The following is a 15,551-nucleotide window of genomic DNA, read 5'->3' as shown; positions in this document are numbered from 1 at the left end:
AGGAGACAGGAATCCGCCTTTCTCGCGTGTCCTCGCCAGATGAGGAAGTTTTCACTTCAAGCGCTCGAAAAAAAAAGACAACAGATTGCTGTCGGGTGGCTGGGGGGAGGAGCCTCGGATAAATGGCGCTCTCTCTCCCTTCTTTCTCAGCAAACTTCATGACGAGCTAACTCTTTCATGGAATAGCCTTGTTCTTCCCGTGTTTTCGTGCCATCATCTTCGAATTATTCGAATGTTGTTGATGCGAAGGCGTGGTTATATGATGATGTCCCAGTTAGAAAAGACGCTTGGGCTATTTCTCTCCTGGGACATCATTCTCCCTGAAAAGAAGCATACACTTCCCACCAAGCCGTGTAGACTGATCTTCCCTAGTGGGGAAAAGATTCAGGCATCTGATCAAGCTGACCTGCTGAAAGATTTAAGCACTGGCGCGGCTCTACAACGTCGTTCCTGGAATTACGCTAAGCCACAGACCTGTCTCTTTGTGCAACAAAGCAGACGGTCTGTGCTATCGGCTGTTTTTATGACGACTAACTATGCTGGCTCAGTCTCAGTAGCTAGCGCTTCGACACTCTACGTGCGTCTATCTGTCGTCGCAGATGCTAATGACAGATGCCTTCCTCACGGGCTGGGGTGCGGTCTTTCCCCTTGGGGGCACAGGACGAGTTCCTGTCTCACAGGGCGATGTACATTTTAGCTAAAAGCCAGGAGATTACTTAAGGGCCAATCCCCGGAGTCGAATACGGGTTACGCGCCAGGTGGCTTCATACCCTTTCTATGTGGTTCAGAACCCGGTTTCTGACGTTGGGTCCCACTCTACGTGCGTCTTTTTGTCGTTGCCAATGCTAACGACAGACGCTTCTTTCATGGGCTGGGGTAGCTGGCCATCCAGCCCAAGGGAGCTGAACTGATGGCTTTATTTTGGCCCTGAAACACTTCCTGAAGCAGTTAAGAGGCTACCATGCCCTAGTGCAAGTGCACACTAGGGTAGTCTCGTACATAATCGCCGGGGCAAACTGTGCTCGCGCCGCTTGAATGAGTTAGAGCACCAGTTTCTGCTTTGGGCACAGGGCGAGTCCCTGTCCCTCAGGGCGATGTACATTTTGGCACTGTGCTGCGCCGCTTCTGCTTTGGGACAAGACAAGTTTCTGTCCCTCAAGGCAATTTACACTCCAGGGCATATGGAGTTGGGAGCCCTGGTACCTTTAACACACTAGAAGAATGTATGCCCTCAAGGAGAGGGTATTTGAAAGTGGTGCATGGCGGAACATGTAGACCCAGTCCAATGCCGAATTGTTTCAGTGCTGGAGTTGTGCAAGAAGTTCCTTGGGCTTATGCCCTAGTACCCTTGGAATGTATGTAGCCGCTATTTCGGCTTGTCATGTTCTGACGGATGGGGTCTGGCAGACACCACTAGAGCGGACACCACCTCCCAAACCACTAGAGTCAGCGCCTGTCTGGCTTCTGACCCTCAAGATTGTTTTTCTTATCACTTTTGGGAGATCTGCAGGCTTCCCTTCCTGCCTAGACTTTGCCCCTGGGATAGTCAGAGCTATTCAGCATCCTCACCCAAACTATTTTCATTCTTGACCATGCACCCAGTTTTCCTTGAAGCCTTCTGTCCACCACCTTTTGCAGCTCCAGAGCAGGATAGGGTTCACCTGCTATCTTCAGTACGCACTCTTTAGATTTACGTCCACCGCACTAGCCAGTGGTGTAAGTCAGAGCAGCCTTTTTTCATCACATCAGTGGGAGATGCTATTGCCCTAGCCTACGAGGCGTGTGGTCTTACTTTGCCTCAAGGAATCAGGGCTTATCTGACCAGGGGGATTGCCTTATCTATTGTGCTGGCAAAAGGGTTTCCCCTGCAGCAAGTGTGTTATGCGGCAGGTTGGTCCCCTCCGCACACATTTGTGAGATTCTATGGTCTGGATGTTCATGCTACTCCGAGCTCACAGGTCCTTGAATCAGCCTCTCAGAGATAGTTCTGAGACCTCCTCGGCCTTTGTGCGCACACTCTTTACAACCTTGGGGTCCAGACACTTGCTGTGCAGCGGCGTTGGTATTCTTGTTCCCATAGCGTTTTCACGCAGCATTGAGTGTAGCCTTTAAAGGGAACATCTCGGGTTACTTTGCTGTAACCCCGTTTACTGAAAAGGCGGGAACGAGATGCTGCACTCCAATTCCGCACTGCCTGCGTGACTGGACGTCCTTTTCAGACAAAATTGATCTGAGGAATGTTTCCGGTTCACTCCTATTTATAACCTGCAGGTGTGCTTTATCAGATGATGTCACCTGACCGAGGTTAAATATGCCAAAATTTTGCGTGTTTGATACACACATGCTTTACAACACAGAAAGATGTTCCCATAGTGTTTTTTACACAGCATCTCGTTCCCGCCTTTTCAGGGAACAGGGTTACAGCAAAGTAACCCGAGACGTTTCACCATAAACCTCACATGAACTGCTTCCTGTCACTCTTTAACAGTCTGTTACAGAAGTCCCTTTTCTGCCCCCTAGAGGACAGGGTGTGTAAATAGGAACAAATCACATGGAAACACTTTAGAGGCAGGAAGTGGAAGACTAGGAGCTATGTTCCATTCCGAAGTGCACAAAGGGTGCTTCCTGCTTCTTGCTCGACAAAACTCCACTATTTGTAACACATTGTAAAGTCACCAGCACAGACGTCACTTCCTCTGTGCATTACCATGGTGACATAAGCCCCTCGGATACCTGTTGCTGCTGCTGTGAAAATTGCACACTAAGGACATTAAATATTAAATATTTATTGAAATAAAACTAATACCATTATAAAACATTCTATTAAAAAGCCTATAACTTTTAAATATATTGATCAGAGGTGGAAGAAGTAACAAACTTTTGTACTCAAGTACAAGTACTGTTACCTTAATTGAAAGTTGAAATTTTAGAAGTAAAGTTACCATTATAAAAATCTACCCAAATAAAAGTAGTAAGCGGGGGTGGGGGGTGTATTCTAGTGTAATTTAAACAAGACAAGCAGATTTAAATCTCAAACTAGTTGTTTTTAACTGAAGGAACACCTTTATATAATAAACAAGAACAAAAAGATCTCAGAGCCAAGAATAACGTTCAGCACAAAACCTTTATCGGCCTCTTTCAGTGTGACGAAATTATAATACAAAACATACAATAAAAGTAAAAAAAAAGGGTAAAGGAATAAAGCGTTTCGGAGTGAGCAGCACACACACACATGTAGGGAGGGGCGACAACTCTTAAAACGGCAACATACACACATAATGTGGTCTACAACATAGTAGTGGCTGTAATAATAACCAGGGGTTTGATCATAAGAATTTTTTTTTTGCCAGATACCTCATGTATGTGGATATATACTGGAATCGGTGAAACTTTCTAGGAATCCTCACAGCTAGCAGTGAGAGCTGATGGCTGTGAGGTGTAAATGCCTTTTGTATATTAATGACTAGCAGAAAGAGGTGCTGTCCCTCTTATCATAGCCGGGTGGGGGGATTAGCCATGGTGTGCCTTTGTCTCTTCAGCTTAAGGGTTTGAAGGAGAAACAAGCTGCACACACTGCTCTTCTCAAAGAGGATATCCAGAGTCTTGATGCATTTGAGCGCAAGTTTGATGAGAGAAGACCGCAGGAAGAGTCTAGCCATGTGCATAAAAGAGCTAAGAGGGCGCATAACGTGGGCAATGCGGTAAGTTGACCTTTATGTTGCCTGACAATACAGTAGTAAATTATACCTTGCCAAGTTAGCCTAAGCATTTGACGACACATCTCCTTTTTGTTACTTGCATTGTTGTAGGTGTCCAGCATATTTAAAAGTTTGTCACATCTGAATTATAAAAAGTTGTTTAAAGCGGTTTTAATTCAACATTACAGGAAGCTATAAGGAGCCTTCATAATTCAGAAACAACCCACATAAACACAATTCACAAACTGGGTAACATATTTACATTTAGGCATTTGGCAGATGCTCTTATCCAGAGCAACTTACATTTTTATCTCAGTACACATCTGAGCAGTTGAGGGTTAAGGGCCTTGCTCAAGGGCCCAACTGTGGCAACTCGGTGGTTGTGGGGTTTGAACCTGGGATCTTCCGAACCATAGTCCAGCGCCCTAACCACTGAGCTACCCCTGGGTTGTTGTTTTTTTACATGCTATGTATGGGGTTTTACATAATCATTTTAAATGTAATTAATGATACTACTCTCTTTCCACAAAGAATAAGTTTATTTTATGATATATCAGGCAGTGATGACATACAGTATCTGCTGCAGGAATTAAAGATGACTTTTGCAGATGCAGACCCTGAGTGTGTAAAGGGTAATCAGAAAATGTTATTGTAATTATTTTTATGTCCCTTTATTTTTGTCCCTCTAATAATTTTAATTGTTTTCTGTCACTTATCTGATTTTTTTTTTTTTTTTACCAACATGTTAAACATTGCAGAGCAAATACTTTTTGTCTCTATCAGGAAAGTCTCAGCTAAGAGACAACATTAAGACTGGGGCTAAAAACTGACAAAGATAGGTAATTCTACAAATTCATTTATACTGTAAAAAAAAATCAGTTGTTTTTACAAAAAAAAAAAAAAAAAAAAAACTGGCAGCTGTGGTTGCCAGAATAATTCTTTAAAAAATACAAAAAAATGTAGACAGCTTTACAATTTATTGCAGTGTAATTCACAGAATATTTATGTAAAAAAACATCCTGTAAAATTATGGTAATCAACCATTAGAAATGGTGCCATTTAAACAAGAAAATCTTGTTGATTTTACAGTAAAAACCTGGCAGCTGTGGTTGCCAGGTTAATTCTGTAAAGATAAATTTCACATGTAAACTTTACAGTTTAAACCTGTAAATTTTTGTTTAAAATGTGATTCACAAAACAAATTTTAATCAAATTAATATCAGCAGTATACGGTTGTTTCTTAGTGTAGATAATCATCCAATTTCATTGCAAATATTAACTGTAAAATTGAACTGAAAACAGAAACTGCTTTTAAACAGGCAGATTAGACATTCATCTGAGCTTCTTATTAACTGCACCACCCTATAGACTTTGACTAGAAATGTGAAAAATATAAACCAATGTACACAATCCTCGAAATCCTGAAATGCTAAGTGAGATATGCATTAAGAGCTACTGCACAGAAAGACAGAAATCCAATAATTTGCCCTTTAAAGCATTTATTTACCTTTCAAACAAGTAAACAAAAAAAAAGTTCTCAACACAAATTGAGTCTATGTACCGTGTACTTTCTTTACAGACAAAAAAAAGGGCATGTGACAGATTAATGATAATCTCACTGTAAATAAAAAAAGAAATGATGAAAGGATGTCTCTCTTAAAATGGTTGAACAATTGAGTTTTTTTTTGTTTATAAATAATAGTAAAAGCAGTATTTCCTTGAATTTAGTATAACACGTACCTGAGATACATCAATGCAAAAAAAAAAAAAAAAGCTTTATTAAAAGCAACGACAACATAAAATACGCTGTAACTTACAGTAAAATCTACTGAGCATAGCAGTTGAAACAAACCTTTAAACGGAGAGTATGGCACATCCTTCAATAAATGTCCAAAATCTTACTAACTTTAGTCGATATTTAGATATCACGCCACTCATGATCTAAAAGATCCTGAATCAAGGTAAGGACTCTTGGATTTACGTGAAGACGAGCTGAGTTTGTCTTCTTCACTTTGGTGCCCTTCTCTGGGTTGATGGAGAAAAAACACCTCGGAAAATAGGAAAACAACTGTATTGATGAAAAAAGCTTCATTAAAAGCAAAAGCTTTTTCTTTTCATTCAAGCAATTTATAATTACATTTTGTATTAAATGAACAAATATTAAATATTTAATAGGCGAGTAAATCATGAATCCACCCCCCTAAAATGTTTGTCTTCCTGAATCCTGAATCCAGACGGTAAAGCAAACAACATGGTTCATCATATACATGAACAGAGAGAAGTAGTCCTAACTACAGTGTTCCACAAGAAGTTATTTATTAAATCAGTAGAGCAAAAATAAATAAATAAAACATAAAACACCCACACACAAATACTGTACATGCATACATATATATGCATGTACTTCATATACAAAACCCTACTTAAGCATTTTTAATCAGGCTTCTATGTTTAGGTTCAGTAATTTAAATTTAATGATCATAAAAAGTTTTAAATTATTTATTGAAATGCATTCTTTTGGGGATTTTCATTTTAGTAAATTCATTCTGTTTTTGTTCTACATATTAACCCTAAGTGACTAAATCATCTACTTTAGATTTATTTCAGTTTAAATGTTGTATAAAGGCCACCCAAAAACGCATACCTTTGCAAAAACTCCAGGGTCGATGCCAGCTCTGATGGGTAATGAATGTTGAAGCAATAATAGCTCCCAAACATCATGCACACGGCAGAAATGAAGGAGGGAATGTTGTCATGCACAACATTTCGATCCACACACAGCATGAATCGCTTTGAAGAAAAACAGGATGCACCTAAGAAGAAAAAAAAAAAACAATGAAGGTAAATAATAAATATTCAATGATAATAATATAACAGTATTAATTAGTATAAATCAACAATTTACAGTAAGGTTTCATTTGTTACCATTAGTTAACATGAACATACATCTAACAATATGTATTAAGTTCGGTACATCTCTGAGTGTTTTTAGGGGTTAGCTTATGGTGTGTTTTGCAGTTGCTGGAGTCCAGGTGTAGAGTCTTTCACACAGATGCAGAGAGAGAACTGTGGCAGACTGCAATACTGGAACTGATGTCCGATGAGGAGGATGCCATTGCGTGCATGCCGTCAGCGTCTAATATCTACAGTAATGTGACCGAGCTAGAAGGACATTTATTTGGGACATCTAACAAGCACTGGTGCATGTTTGTTTTAGTATTGCACCTTCATAAATGCACATTTGTTCATTTTTTCCATATTTTATGTTTTCTTCCCCCCTTATTCTTACTTTGCTTTGTATTTGGTTTGGTGTATTTATGTTTGGTTTGATTTTAATAAAAAAAATTCTGAATAAATTTTATTGTCATTTTTTAAAGAATGTGGGGGATATATAGTATTATGTGTGTGTGTGGGGGGGGAGGGGGTGTTGTGGGGGCTTTATCTACATACCTGCCCAATAACCAATCTAATCATAAATTATGAGGGCTTGGGTTGGGCTAAATAAAAATGTCCCAATAGATGTCACGGTTTGGGGAGTGTTTTAAAAAAATAATAATAATAATCAATGTTGAGATAAAAAAAAAACAATAAGGAAGAGCAGAGTTGGGAAAAGGTGTAAAATGCAAATGGGGCTTGAGGTGTGAATGTCTCCTGACAAAATCCTTAAGTGGATTATTTGCCATGGCAACAAAAGGCTGTACCATGGAAGGATTCCTCAGCAAGATACATCCGAATCAGTATCAATCCAGAAGTATCCTAGCTTGGTGGAATTTCATGTATACGCTCAGTGGTACTTGTAGATACTTCGGAAAACCAGTCTTGTGTACAGGAGTTTCCTAGTACAGTGTGTGTGTGTGTGCCTGCAGGAATAAAAGGAAACACTTATCTGTCAGGATTTATTTTTGCTTTTTTTTTTAAGATAATGTGCATGTTAATTTTTTTTTTTTTTACTTTATGTTTTGTATAATTCATTTTTTATGTATTTATTTTTTTGAGCTGTGGAACTTAGAAGGCGAATTCGTAATAATTCATAATTCGTTGCTTTCCAACTCTGGTATTGATTTATTATAATAATGATTAATTAAATATGTACAGAGATTTATTTATTTATTTACAGATTACTACCCGATATAATACTAAGGATTTCCTGATTACAGTACATTTTTGTGTCCTTTTACTATGATGTCGTCCTCAATAATAATGATAATAAATACATAAATAATTTTTCCTGGTGTCTGTCTGAAACGAGTCTGGGCTGTAGTGGTAAAGCAACAAACACCAACACCAGGGTGATGTTTTGTCCCAGTCCAGCCCTGCTTTACCCCTTGTGTGGCTAGATTGTCTCTCTGCCGTTAAGGTGGATCATCTTGTTTATCAAAGTAGATAATTCTGGAAAGTATGTGGAAGTTGGACATGGAAATGTTTTTGCATTCTACCAGGATTCTGTGGAATCCCCCTTGGAATCCAACAAGGAAAAGAACCCCAAAGTTGGCATGTGAATGGGTTTGGTCCATCTCTTTTACCCTCGTTTAAAAAAAAACATGAATTTTCTGGATTAGCTAGCTGCTGACGAGCTGGTTCTGTGTCTTGTCTTTGTTTTGGAACTACCTGATGCTCATTCTGAACCTTTTCTTCAGCCACTGTCAGACTCTCAGACAAATGTGACCCTGACCAAGGGTCAGTGCTTGAATTTTGCCACAATGTTGTATGACAATGTTTGCAACCTGATGCGGGGCGACAGGGCCAAAACAAAAAACCCATACTCTCTCTCTCTCTTACACACACACATACTTACAGCAGTCCCAGACAGGAGGAGGGGGATGTACAGGGTGTGGTAATTAAAAATGTTTTCTGATATATGTTCTTCACAGAAAATGAGCAGAGGCCTCTGGCCTTAATTGTATAATTTTTCTTTTGATAAAACATGAAAATGGCTCCCAAACACCACACAAGGGTTAAACAGTTGTGAAACTAAAACTAAAAGTGTGTGTTTTGGTGAAACTTTGATGTTTTTTTAATTCTTGTGCGTTTGGAGAACAATTTATTTTGTAAAGATTTCGTTTGACTTAAAATTCATTATGTGTTGTAATACTGAGATGAAATTTGCATTTGGTATTGCTTAGATTAAAACTTGAGAAAGACTTCTGAGAAATGATAAACAGGCAGAAGGAGCTAATATGTGTCTGGGTGGTCTGGGAGTGGAAATAAAAATTGTTTTTACAGTTTAGTGACTTTTTGTATGATGACATTTATAATCAGGTTGGCAGATCTGTTGCTTGAAAGCACAGTGTGTGTGAAAAGAAGGAAAATACATGCAGGGTTTTAATCTAATGTAGAAAAGATAAATGTAAAAAAAGAACACATGTATACTTATATACCGATGCATCTAAATAAATTATAATATTGTGGAAAAGTTGATTTATTTCAGTAATTCAGTTCAAAAGGTGGACCTCATATTATATATTTTGGTTAATTACACACAGACTGGTATATTTTATGTTTTTTTTTTTCATTTTAATGATTACAGCTAATGCAAAATTTAGAAAATTAGAATATCACTTAAGACCAATAAATAAAAAAAAAATTAACACAGAAATGTTGGACTACTGAAAAGTATGAACATGGACAGCACTCAATACTTGGTCAGGGGTCCCTTTGTATGAATTACTGCAGCAATGTGGCGTGGCATGAAGGCGATCAGTTAGTGACACTGCTGAGTTGTTATGGAAGACCAGGTTGCTCTTTCTAGTTCTTCTGCTTAGTGGGTTGGGTGTCTCGCATCTTCCACTTCACAATACCCCATAGACTCTCTATGGGGATTAGATTGGAGTTTGCTGGCCAATCAAGCAAAGGGATACCATAGTCCTTAAACCAGGTATTATTACCTTTGTCAGTGTGGGCGGGTGCCGAGTCCTGCTGAAAATGAAATCAGAATCTCCATAAAGCTGGTCAGCAGAGGGAAGCATGAAGTGCTCTAGAACTTTCTGGTAGACAAATAAAACAAAGTGGAGCAACACTAGCAGATGACATAGCTCCCCAAACCACCACTGACTGTGCAAACTTTACACTGGACCTTAAGCAACTTGTATTCTGTGCCTTTTCTCTCTTTCTCCAGACTCTGAGATTTTGATTTCCAATTGAAATGCAAAACTTTCTTTTGAAAAAAGGACTTGTTTCTGCCTTAACATGAGTAATGCTACAGTTGTAGCCCATGTTCTGGATATGTCTGTGTTTTTGGTGACCCTTGACTCCAGCTGCTGCCCACTTTTGGTGAATCGTCCTCAAATTCTTGAATGGGCTTCGCTTCACAATCCTCTTAAGGCTGCAGTTATCCCTGTTGCTTGTGCAACTTTTTCTGCCACATTTTTCCTTCTATCTCCTGGACAACTATCAAGTCAGCAGTCTTCCCTATGATTATGTAGCCTACAAAGGCTCAAGAAACCTTTGCAGATGTTCAGTTAATTAGCTGATTAGAGTGGGACACCATGAGTCTCCAATATTGAACTTCACAATATTCAAATTTTATGACCTAATTTTATGAGTTTTCATCAACTGTAAGCCACATCAAAATTAAAAGGAATAAACACTTGAGATATATATATATATATATATATATATATATATATATATATATATATATATAGTCTTTTTGATATAATATATGAGTTTGACTTTTTGAATTTAATTGAATTGAACAACTGTCATTTAAGCGATTGTTGGTAGATCACACACTGGGAACTTCAATGTCATGTTTTGGTGAGTCGACTAATCCAGATAACTGGAGAAGAGGAAAAGCACAGTAAACCTGCACACAAAGAGACCGAGTTATTGATAAGTAATGAACAGGTTCAGGGAAAATCACCCCATGGGTTATGTCCATGAAAAAACTGACGGCCAACGCATAGCGCGACCAGGTTTGCTAGTGCTAGCCAGTATGAGATTAGGGCAGATCCACAAATCTGTGTATATGAGAGAGTCAGGTCCATAATTTTTGGAAAAACAAAAAAAATTTAGTTCTGTATAGTTTTTGTTTACACCACCACATTGAATTAAGCAATGGGATAAATGCCATGTCCTATATAATCATATTCAAACATCAGCATGACTTTAAGTGTGGTATTGATTTTATGCAAAAAAAAAAAACACAAACAGCATTATAAACAGATTATAATTAGTTTGTTTATTAAACCAGTTATTTTGCTTTGCCCACACACATCCTTCCATGCCTGATATAACTAACTAAATGCATTAGTTTAAGGTTAAGGTTAGGTTAAAGCTTAGCAACTGACAAATACTAAAATTAACAAGAGTAAAAGTAGTTTAAAATTTTTACTGGTACTATGTAACCATTTATGTTGGGAAACAATGAGCTCTGGAACAATTTGCTTTCGATTCTGATTAGTTCACTTGGATGGTGAGCAGAGGTTTCCGGAGTCTCATCAGCTTTTGCTAATAATGGTTAGAGAATGGTAGATTTATTCCAATTGGTCATTAGTTGACGTCAGATTCTGGTAGATTGGATCTGATTGATTATTAGTTGAGGTCAGATTCTGGTAGACTGTATCTGATTGGTCATTAGTTAAATTCAGACTCTGGTAGACTGAATCTGATTGGTTGGTGGCTGGGTCTAAACTCTGATAGACAGATTCAGATAAAGTGACATTTTCTCTTGTTTTAACAGGTAGGACATTTTCGTCATTTTCATAATCTTCATTTGTCTGAAATGTAAAAGAAAAATCATTAAGATATGTGTTCATAAAATGTGAAAGTAATTCCTGAACAAATCATTAGCATGTACCTCACTGGGAGATTGTTTCTCTGTTTTAGAGCCTGCAGAGAGATGGGAAGAGAGTTAAAGTTAAACTTAATATAAAGTAAATTTATAGTACAATCTCTGATCACTGAAACAGCAATTTCTGGCAAATTAGCAATTTTATTTATGGTTGTAAACCTCAACCTACTGGATTTGTACTGAAGCACTGAGAGTAAAGCACAGACTTAAATTTACAGGTTTGTTCACTTATATGTATTGAACTTTTAAATTCTGAAATCATAGGAATGGTTTTCATTATATGAACAAAATGTTTGTTTTTCCTCCAAAACTTAGGCTTTTATTGTTTTTTTAACCATATGTAGTCCAGTACACATTGAAATGTCCCTCCAGTACCAAGTTGCTACATACAACATATAATAACAAAATTAATAAATAAAACTAGCTAAGACAACAAATTGACACCATAAATTAGCTAAACAGCGCTATTAAAGTTGTGCCAACTGTGCTGCTTTGGATACCATGGAGAGCATCCTCACAAACTGTATCTCTTGTTAAAGCTTTATAAGTCTCCTTAGAAAATACAAACACTGTTGTGACTTTCTGATCAGGAGACAAGAGTTCAGTGACCAGAGATGTGGACTCCAAAAAACTTACTACAGTAGGTACACACTTAACAACACTTCCGTTGAGCTGTTGATCTTCTTGGTGTTGAGTTCCAGGTTATTCTCCACCATGCTACTTGGTGTTAAATTTTCTTTCTGTAAGCCATCTCATTGTCAAATTTGAACAGGTCTATCATGGTATGCAGTCATGAGTGATAAGGGAGTATAAGACTGTATACACACACCTGTGTTGAGGGTGAGACTTTTAGGTGCAACACTAGCTTGGAAGGGCTGATTATTGAAAGCTGAACTAAAATCGACAAACAACATGGTATCACAAGTGTTGGGGTTGTCAGGATGATTTGGGGCAGAATGGACCACTGTGCAAATGGTTTCCTCTGCTGACCTATTTGGGTCCTAGGCTAACTGGTATGAGTCCAGAGTAGGTGGCAAGCAGGTTTTTAGGTGGGTAGGTGGGTGGGGACCAATTCAATTCAATTTTATTTATATAGCGCTTTTAAAAAACAGGCTTTTTTGAAACAGTGTTTTGTGATGAGCTTTCTGGTGAATGAAGGCATAAAAGCGCAGTACAGTGATGAGACTCTGAATGATCCCGGTTGAAGTGGCTTGGAGCCCACTGTAGTCGTTCCTGTGAGATTCAGTGAGTGGAACACCTGATCCTTGAAAACCGACAGATAACTTGTCACAAACATTCAGAAGAGATGCATCTGTCTGTGGAAACTGTATATGCAAGCATTTACCAACACAACTTGCACATTGAAGCGAATAAAGAAGTTATTGCTACATCACCCATAAAATCCTGATCTTTTCCCATTTTCATGTTTGGGCCAATTCACAGACTTGGTAAATTCAGAAAGGAACATTCTAAATATTTCTTCAAACTGCTGCTAGCTTAAGAGCTGCTTATGTAGTGGGAGTTCATTAAGAAGAGGTGTGATGAATCAGACCTCCAGTGAACCTGAGCATGTTGGTTGTTGTAGTTCCTGGTGGCCATGTTTGTAGGCATCATGCTGAGTTCTAAACTTGTGCCCCTTATGCTAACACATTGTGAAACACTGGGATAAGTGCATTGGTGTAGCAGTGGATTAGATAGAAAATAAAGGGAGTTTTTACTTGCATAAAAGTGTTTGTTACTTTACAGAATCAAAAGTCCTGGCTCAAATCAAACCCACTGGAGGTGCGAGACAACAGTAAACCACCATGACACCTGAATTAAAAGAAACCTCTAATCCACAGTGAAACCACTAAACCAAATGACGCCTGAATGAAATAAATGAAAAAAATAAATTAATTAATTAAAAAATCTTAATTTTTTTTTAAATTTATTGGGGCACCCTGTATAATGTGGTACTGTATATGCGTGGTGGATGAATGGACTGAGTCTGGACCGTCATGGTGAGCATTCGTCCTAGTGCAGCCCTGCTTTAAACAGTTGTGCAACTGAAACTAAAAATGTTTATGTTTGTAGTACCTTGGGTCTTCATTTTCCTCTGTATGGAGATAGTAAATAAAAGGACAATCAGAAGCACCGCCAGAACCACCGCCAGAACCACAGACAGAAAAATGATGATCTCTGAAGTTGAAAACACAGAGAGAAGACAATCATCATTCTGATCATTTAGATTCTGATTTACCAAAACAATTTCATAATTACCCCCTAGGTGTGTGTGTGTGTGTGTGTGTGGTATCTGATATCGCTTGGGTAGTTGTTTGCTCTGTTTTCTACAGTATTTCTTATTTACAAGAAGGTTTGAAACACATGATATTATGTAATATAAAAATACAAAATATGATGAATGATTAGAAACAAATGTGAGGAAAGGGTCAAGCAAGAACTTTATACATTTTGTTGAGACGTCATTACCATAATGCAGTGATGGATTCATGGCATGGGTTGAAAAGGAATGTGTGATGTTTGGTGTGTGTGAGATAGTACTGATGGGAAGATCACCTGAAAGAATAAAAAGTCTAATTTTAAAATACAGACTATTGACAATCATTTAATAAATGCAGTATATTGAAGATCAATAAGACCCATTTTTGTATTTTAAAAATTTTGTTTCTAAATTGCACTGACTGCTGATATTTTATAATAAGCTTTGTGTATTAAATTGATAATGTAAACACTTGAAAAGAAAGATGAGAAATGGTATTTAATATTCTGCCTAAATCACAATTTGTTCATAATCAATAAGTTAATGTGGGAGAATTTTCTCTGCGAATTCTCTGGTCTTAGATCAGTGACGGTGACAATGGATACTTTGTATCGTCATTCAGAGAGAATCAGGAGTTTTTAGCAGGAGATCCAGACTTAACAGGAATGTCTTTATTAAATTAATTAAAAAAAACATATTTCTGCCAAGAACATTTTTCTCTGCAGAAACATTTTTTTGTTCTTTTTTATATCCAGATGTGTAGGGACATTTAATCTGACCTGATCCTCCTCTGTATCCAGTTACTGTAGTTACAGCATCAGTACCAGCTGGAGAATAATATACAGTGGAATGAAATATGATCCAGGACCATGGTGTAACATATAAGACCAAAATGAAGCTCAGTATCCAGGAATATTAGAGTGTGAGCAAAGGAACAAGTGTAAGAAAAGATACAGGTACAATAAGTACATAGAGGCAGGAGAGTGGAATAATTCATGACTATATGTACATGACTGTGTGTGTTTGTGTGTGTATGACAGAAAAATAAATAAGGTAAGATATGATGTTCCTTTATTGTTTTACTTTAAATAAGTTTTAGAACAATGGCTTTATTAAATAATAATAATAATGATGATGGTGATGATAATCTTTCAAATAAACCAGCAGAAAAAGGTCCTTTCTTAATGAGAGAACCAGTGAATAAAAGTCTGAAGTAAAGGCAGGAGGGAAAGAAGGAGATGTTCGTTCTCATGGAGTTTACCCATCAGAGGTGGAATACTGTTACCCGCACATGGGGTAAAAGTGAGGAGAAAGAAAATCCATTCTGGAAAAGTTGGGATGGTTTTTAAATTTTAATAAAATTAAACCTAAAATACTTTAAAATCAAATTGTACAAAATGAAAAACGTCATACTAAGTGAAACGAATAAACTTCATTCAGAGTAGACATTTTTCCAATTATATTTAGAGCTGTATGTGACATTTTACATTGAACTGACTTGTGATTGATGGACAATTTTAAAGCTGATGACTCAACTACATGCTGAAACTGAGTGATTCAACATTTTTAATGACTTCAATGATTTAATGACTTTAAGGTTAGTATCAGGATCATTGTCAGATGTAATGCATTACAAAATAAAGCTGTCGTTTGATGTAATGAGTAATCTAATGCGTAAGGTCACTATTTAAGTACTCAGTTATTTAGTTATTTTTTCAAAAATGTAATCGGTTATTCAGACAATGTATGTAATCTGTGAGACAGACAGCAGTGATTCCCAATCCATTATTGTGTGTGTGTG

Source organism: Clarias gariepinus, chromosome 18, assembly GCF_024256425.1.
Source record: "Clarias gariepinus isolate MV-2021 ecotype Netherlands chromosome 18, CGAR_prim_01v2, whole genome shotgun sequence".
Classification (NCBI taxonomy): Eukaryota; Metazoa; Chordata; class Actinopteri; order Siluriformes; family Clariidae; genus Clarias; species Clarias gariepinus.
This window is presented reverse-complemented; position numbering follows the sequence as displayed.